Source organism: Papio anubis, chromosome 17, assembly GCF_008728515.1.
Source record: "Papio anubis isolate 15944 chromosome 17, Panubis1.0, whole genome shotgun sequence".
Lineage (NCBI taxonomy): Eukaryota > Metazoa > Chordata > Mammalia > Primates > Cercopithecidae > Papio > Papio anubis.
This window is the reverse complement of record NC_044992.1, coordinates 38937684-38945458: the sequence shown is the minus strand read 5'-3', so window position 1 is coordinate 38945458 and position 7775 is coordinate 38937684.

Sequence of the window (7775 nt, the reverse complement as noted above, 5' to 3'; positions counted from 1 at the left end):
GAAGGTACTGGACTAACATTCCAGTTTGAATTAACCTGTATGTCTTGACTTTGTATTAATCTTCCTACTATTTGACATGTTCATTTCCTTATATCTGGATTCCAGTTCCTGAGAAGGTGGTATGTTGTATTCCCAATCTGGGGCACAGATGACATAAAAAATGTCATACTTTACCTCCCCTCAAAGCTCCAGTAAGAGACAGATATTCAACTTTGAGGTGGATGCAAATTGCCTCTCTGCAAGGAAGGGATTTATGGCCTTAGACACACACTTATGAGAAATGAATGCAGGCTGGTATTCATTGTTCAAGAGGCTCTTATCTCAATTGTTGCTATGCCTTAAAGGTGCTTCTCTCTATCCTGCATACCCTCCTTCACCTAAAGAACATGTATATCCATTTTAACTCACAACCTAAATATTACTTCCTCAAGATGGCATTTTCTGGCTATTACGTCAAGAATACAATTCCACCCCCATCACCGATTGCTAAATTTGGCTGGCCTGAAGAGAAAAAAAATAAAAAATCTCATATTGTTTCCTTTTATATTACATTGATTTTCCCCTTTTGTAGTCTTCTCTTTTGTAGTTTTTTCCCTCTGTTGTCATTGTGGATTTTCAACACTTAACATGGGCAAAAACCTGCCTGTTTTGTTTACTGGTATACTCCTGCAGCTGTGATGGTGGCTTTTCATGATGAACAAACAATGTTTGCTGCATAAACAAACTAAAAGAGTAGAACAGAACTATCAAAAAAATTAAAACCATCTCTTACAGGGAACACATAGATGTTTAAAGCAATATTAACTCTTACCCTAAGACTAGGTTATGATGGAAAGGAAGTACTATCACTAAGCATGGAGGATGAGAACCATGCAGCAAGTGGCTAGAGTTGTACACCCCTAAGACTACTTATTTATCTATTAGCTCTGGTTTTTAGAAAAATGATGTTAACAAATGTGTGTTGAAGTATTGTACATTGTCGTGAATCAGTTGTTATTAGGGTGCCTCTTTACTTTGACTATTGGCTCTTATTTCCCCAAAGTGTTGAGGTCTGAATGATTAGCCTCCAAAGACTAGATAAAGGTATCAAAGAATCATAGAAGCTACAAGGAGACAGGTGGCAAAAGGTAAGTGTCCTTCTCTATGATTGTCTGAATTCAATATACGAGAGGTCTCTAATTGAGGGTGGGGAGCTAAATATGCCATCACTGAAAATGGTTGAAGTTGGTGTCATGAGAGAAATAGTTTCCAAGAAGTAAAGACATTGAAAGTTTGACCACAAAACCTTGAAAAGATGAAGATAAAAAAAGAAAAGCTTGAATCCAAAGTTAGATATGTGATAAAGAAGCAGAGAACAGCAATCCATCAGAAAGGCAGGCAGAACGCAATCAACTTTTAGAGCTTTTCTGTTGTGCCGCAGAAAATGTTTCTGAGGTCCAGGTCACAAGGTGTCATTGTTAAAATGATAGATACCCTGTCCCAGGCTGCATGCGGTTTACCTAGTCGTTATTCCCAATGACTCAAAACCTGCACTTAACCATCTGGAGTCGGGACATCTCAATACCAAATATAAGATAAAGAGCTAACAAGAATGAGGAACGCCTTCTAATGATCTTCCTCACATTTCATCAAATTAAACATTCAATTCTCACTGCTGAAACTAACCTAAGCTGGCTTTCAGGTTATGACCACCACATTTATTTCTGTGTTCCTAAAACTTGATTTGAAATTGTATAGAATAGGGCCAGATCTTATTGGAGACAAGGGTGATATAGAGGCTAACAGTACAAGGTTACTCTAAAACTTTGGACCACAACTTTGTTAAGTATTTGACCTATTTTTGTTCATATATATTTGGTGAACAGACTGAGTTGAGGAATCTCTGCAAACAACCCAAGTCAATCATTTACCAGTCAAGAGTTGGTCAATGGATTTTTCCAAGAATCTTATAGTTCTCCTTAAGATTATTAATATTGGCATTTCCGCACTATGTCAGAAGGAATTATATTCTTCTATTAAGATTATTTATTTTTGGCTTGATGTTCATATATATCAAGGTAATTTAGAATAATTAGTGAAAATACATGTAATTAACTATGGTATAATATGTATAAGTGAAGAAAAATGGAATGGTAATATTCTCGCTGGAAGAATGGAATATTACCATTTAGTTTCATCCTTTTAAGTTGCCACTCATACTTGTTATACTAGAGCTCCATCTTAAAAAATATCAAAATCAATGTAAGAAAGATGACTCATCAAATGTAGTTTTATTTTTTAAAAAAGAGAGAGAAAAGTGTTGGCTCCCCTGCATTCCCTCTTTTGATTCCAACCCCCAAGCTCAACCCTTAGAGTTCTCACTTGCCTTTAAGAAGCTTCCTGTGTTCATGATTAGTTGACATTGTAGATGTTTTCTTTCATTTTCCTTTCCTATATTTTCCATCAAATCCTGCCTCTCAAGTATGTCCCCTTTCCACTCCTATTATTCACATAAACCCAAGCTCCTAGATACACTCTGCTGTTAATTAATGGTTACATTTCAACCAGGTACCTTTGCGGAACAACTCAGAGGAATAGATAAATCAGTAAATACAAAAAGTAAATTGAAGTTTTATAAAAAGATGGTATATTCATATTGCTATTTTTCCTCAACTGAAATTAACAAATATGATTAAAGTGTAAAAATGGGATTCTGAGCCAAAACAAATAAAAAAAGAAAATGTGTTATCTGTAGAATACCTCTAAGGAGGCAACAAGTTGTTATCATGGAAAAGAGTGAGAGCTCTAGAATTAGATAGACCTGGGTTTGATCCTCACACTACCATTACTGCTGTTACCTTTAGCAAATTAAAAAATTCCCTGAGCCTTAGCACTCTAACTTACAAAATGGGAATAGTAATGATTACCTCCGAAGCTATATGCAAAAACTAAATGAGATTTAATGTGCAATGTGCATTTATTCAGTGTTACACTTTTTCAGCCCTACTAAATAAAGACACAACTTTAGAGTCCCTTCCAAGTCTTACATATAGGAAACACAATCTGATACACTTAGAAGCAGCTGTTTCTATAGCTACTGTCCTTCCTTTACCGTTTTATCCCATGGGAAAGGAAGCAGATTAAGAGGAGCCATAAGAACCATCACAGAAAGAACACGGGACCACCCCAGGAGTCAAGTAAGATAATGAAGAAAACACAAGCATTGGCATCACATCTGTTCTCAAGTCCTATTGCACCCATTTGATGGAACCTGACCTTCATTCAATCATTCAATCATTTATCAAATATGTGTTAAGGTATTGCTACATACTGGACATTTTGGTAGATACCGGAGGAATAGGTGAACCAGACTTTTGCTGTTTTAGGAGGGAGGAAGGTGTAAAGACAACTTTGTAATCTCTATAATGGGGAATGCAGAGTATACCCCAGGGAAAATCAGTGAATTGCATAATATAGTCTTAAGGAAATGAGCGAATAGTGATGTATACGCTGGGCCTGATATATGTGTTGGGGTTATGGGGGGAAAGAAGGATAATTTCTTTCAAAAACATGTACTAACCAACTACGTACATAAATCTGAAAGTACTAAAACACAGAGGTGAAAAATCAAAGAGATTTCTGTCTTCAAGAGACTTAACTTCTGCAAACGTTAGATAAGCAAATAGGTAAGTAAAATAGAGTACATGTCAGTAGTAAGGAGGAAAGAAAGAGAAGTGGAGAGTGCTTAGGGGAGATCTGAACAGTGTGTTCAGTGTAAACCTCACAGAGTTGACATTTATTCAAGAGTGGAAGGATCCCTAAGCCAGGAAAACACAATATGCAAAAACACAAGCCTGAGGCCCCCAGATTTAGGTCTAAATGTAGCAGAGATCAGTGAGAGGGGAAGAGATGGAGAATGATGAGTCTAGAAAGGTAACGTCCTCACAGGAATGTATAAAAGGAATTATATTTTGAAATATCCACTCCAAAATATTGACACCCAGAATCAAATAAATAATAACTGAAAGCACTTTGCAAAGCAACAAGAATGTTCAAGAGTATTATTATCATTATCATTATTATTTGAGATGGAGTCTTGCTGTTGTCACCTAGGCTGGAGTGCAACGGCACGATCTCGGCTCACTGCAACCTTTGCCTCCCAGGTTCAAGCAATTCTTCTGCCTCAGCCTCCCGAGTAGCTGGGATGACAGGCGCCGGCCACCATGCCTGGCTAATTTTTGTATTTTTAGTAGAGACGGGGTTTCGTCATGTTGGCCAGGCTGGTCTCAAACTCCTGACCTAGTGATCCGCCTGCCTCAGCCTCCCAAAGTGCTGGGGTAACAGACTTTAGCCACCCCGCGTCAGGCTGTATTATTATTATTTATAGCATGTATTATTATTAGGGAAAGTTAATCCATTCTCTCCAATCCTCAGTTGTACTCAATTGTACCATGGATAAAATAATAACTCTTTAATCTTCCTTGAGCACAGCATGGGGAAAAAGTGAGGTATTTAAGCATTATAAAATACTCTGAAAATCCATACTGCTTTTCATAGGCATGGTATTATTTGTCTTAGGAAAAAATAGGTATAGCATAAGTAAATGCTTGTCAGCATACTTTGAAGTCCTTTTAGTGCTTAGAGGGTTCCCAGAGGGGAGAAATATATCAGTTTTCTATTATAATCAAGAAAAGCTCACCTCTTATGGGAATATATATTTAAAAGAAACAAACACACACAAAAAATCAAGGAAAGAACTTTGTAAGCAGAGGCTCTAAATGCAGCACAGATTTGCAAATGTCCTGATCCAGCAGAATACTCTGGATATCAAATAGACTCCTAATGTGGAGGATGTAGTTCAAAGTTCCTTTTCAGTATTACACAGGTACCAGACTCACATCAGATTACTGGGAGGAATCTCCAGCAACCTTCATGACTGGCAGCTACCAAGCTATAGACTTTTTCCAGCTTGCTGTCATGGACTTTGCACTGATGTACTAATCCAAAAAACATTCATAACCACATGGTACTGTCTTTGAAATGACCCCAAGGCGGTTCTTCAAATTTGTTAATTCTGCCTTTCATTTGTGTATTTTGTTTACACATGTAGGAAGACTCAATGCCAATATTTAATGTATTGTTTAAATGGCAGACGTATCTAAAAAATATTGTCATTTCTGTGCCTCTGCTTTTCATTTTATTTTGAAACAAACAAACAAACAAACAAAAACAATTGTTTAGTCCGGAAGAGAATAATTCAGAGAAACTGAAGCTTTTGGGGAGATGAGAGAGATTTATTAAGCATTTATCATGTTAGTTCTACAACACTAAAGGTGATCCCAAACTCTCTCAGACGTGTTTTGCTGGAGAAACAAAAATTATACTCTTGTATTTAAAAGTCCTATGAGTGCTCAAACATAATAATTACTCTTTACTAAGCACTGATTATATACTTAGCACTATCAACAGCCATCATATGTCTGTGTATACATACATATAATCTCATTTACTTTTTACATTAAAACTATGACATAAACATTATTATCCTCATTTTAAAGATGGAGAAATTTAGTAACTTCCAAGGTCACATAGCTAGTTATGTGATAAAGATGATAATTCACCTTAGGTCTGGCCTCCCCAAACTCTTAACCACCAGACTAAACAGCATTGGTCAAAGAAAATTATAAGTAAATAAGGAATTCTACTGCCAATTAATCTGGTGCTTTACATGAATGTAGAAAGCAAAGCTGTATATCTACAACATCATATGGCTTGCAGGAGAAAATTTTGAGTACAGAGGCTATTTACGAGGTTTCCTGGAGTTATGACTAGCATAGATAATATTTGTATTTGGTTTAATTGCTACATGTGCTTAAAATAACAGCACCGGCCAGATGCGGTGGCTTACCCCTGTAATCCCAACATTTTGGGAGGCCAAGGTAGGTGGATCGCCTGAGGTCGGGAGTTGGAGACCAGTCTGACCAACATGGAGAAACCCCGTTTCTAGTAAAAATACAAAACTAGCCAGGCATGGTGGTGAACGCCTGTAATCCCAGCTACACGGGAGGCTGAGGCAGGAGAATCTCTTGAACCTGGGAGATGGAGGTTGTGGTGAGCCAAAATCACTCCATTGAACTCCAGCCTGGGCAACAAGAGCAAAACACTCTGTCTCAAAAACAAACAAACAATGACAACAACAACAACAAAACACAGATCCTTCCATACATGTGAACTAAAGGATCTGAAATTCAAACTAATGATTTAGGGGTAATCCAGCTTTGACTTATCCAAGAGATGATCCTTCTCCATTAGCATGAAGGATTCCAAATTCAATTATTCTGTAAGTGCTTTTAAAGCCAGGTCCAGAAATTTCTCTTTTAAAACTTGCCAAATATTTCAGAAATAATTAAGTCATTAGACTATTTATCAAAATAGAAAATGCATATTTTCTTATATCTAGCAATTACATTTCTAGAAATTTATTTTCCAAAAATTTCATATATCTACTTATAGATACATAGACAGATGTTCATTAAAGCATTGTTTAAATAGTAAAAGACAAGAAACGAAGTTAAGACCCATCAGTGGAGACTGACTGAAACCATTCTTTATTCAATTAATATTCCTCATGCATTCTATGTGTCAGGGATTGCTTGGTCGATGTGATTTGGATTTACAAATCTCAATGACATGGAAATTTTATAGCACTAAGAGAGAATATTCAAAGGGTTTCATGAACTCTTTAGTTTATCTGAAATGCAGAGAGCAAAAACAGATAACTAATCCAAACTCTAATTTTAGGCCTCTTCCTATAGGTAAGAAGAGTTTTGAATCATTTACTGATGCTGAGCTTTAATCTTGATACTCACTCCTGTCTGACAAATGACAGAATAGTGCCCACAGCTTATAACCAAATCAAGTCACCCAAAGGGTTGACCAGAGCTGATCCCAGCATGATGGAGGGAGGGAATACAGGTGGCTGATTGTCCTGACAATGTCTTGAATTTCCCAGGGATTGGAGTAGGTGGCCCCTGTTAACATTCAATGACAACTTTGCCTATGCTACATTCTATTACAGCTTGTGCTTGTTTTATTTTGCATTCAAATGGGGTGAGTTTGTTCCTATTTAGTTAGACATAAATATAAAAAAATAACAAAAAAGCAGAATTCCTAAAAAAAAAATAAACAAACCTTTAGGGAATCAAAAATGTGCTTTTATCTTCTTAAGTGAAGTTATGAAGACAACTGGGACAAAAAGGCCCAACAGGCTTCTCTGGCATAACTTACTTTAAAGGGGTGATCATAATCTACCTTCCTGTCATCATTGTCCACAAGAAGTAAAAATAACTATTTGGCTGTTTGGTAATAAAGAAGGGATGGTTTCTCAGGGCCCATTTGAGAATTTTCCTGAAGATGTCACCTCACCGTGTGTGTGTGTGTGTGTGTGTGTGTGTGTGCGCGCATGCGTGTTTGTGTGTTGATGGAAATATTTAGTAGTTACTTTTGAGGAAGGTGCCTGGAGATTTTTAGTTTTGGTTGGGAAGACTTTTTTTTTAATTAGCGTTTTATATAGAATAATGTCAGATTTAGAGAAAAGTTACAAAAATCATACAGAGTTTCCATACATTCCTCATCCAAGTCCCCCTATTTTTAACATTGTATATCTCTATAGTACACTTGCCACAACTAAGAAGCCAACATTGGTACATTACTCTTAACTGAACTCTAAACTCAGATTTCACTAGGTTTTTTTCACTAATGTCTTTTTACAATGGGACTTCATGAAAATCTTAAAA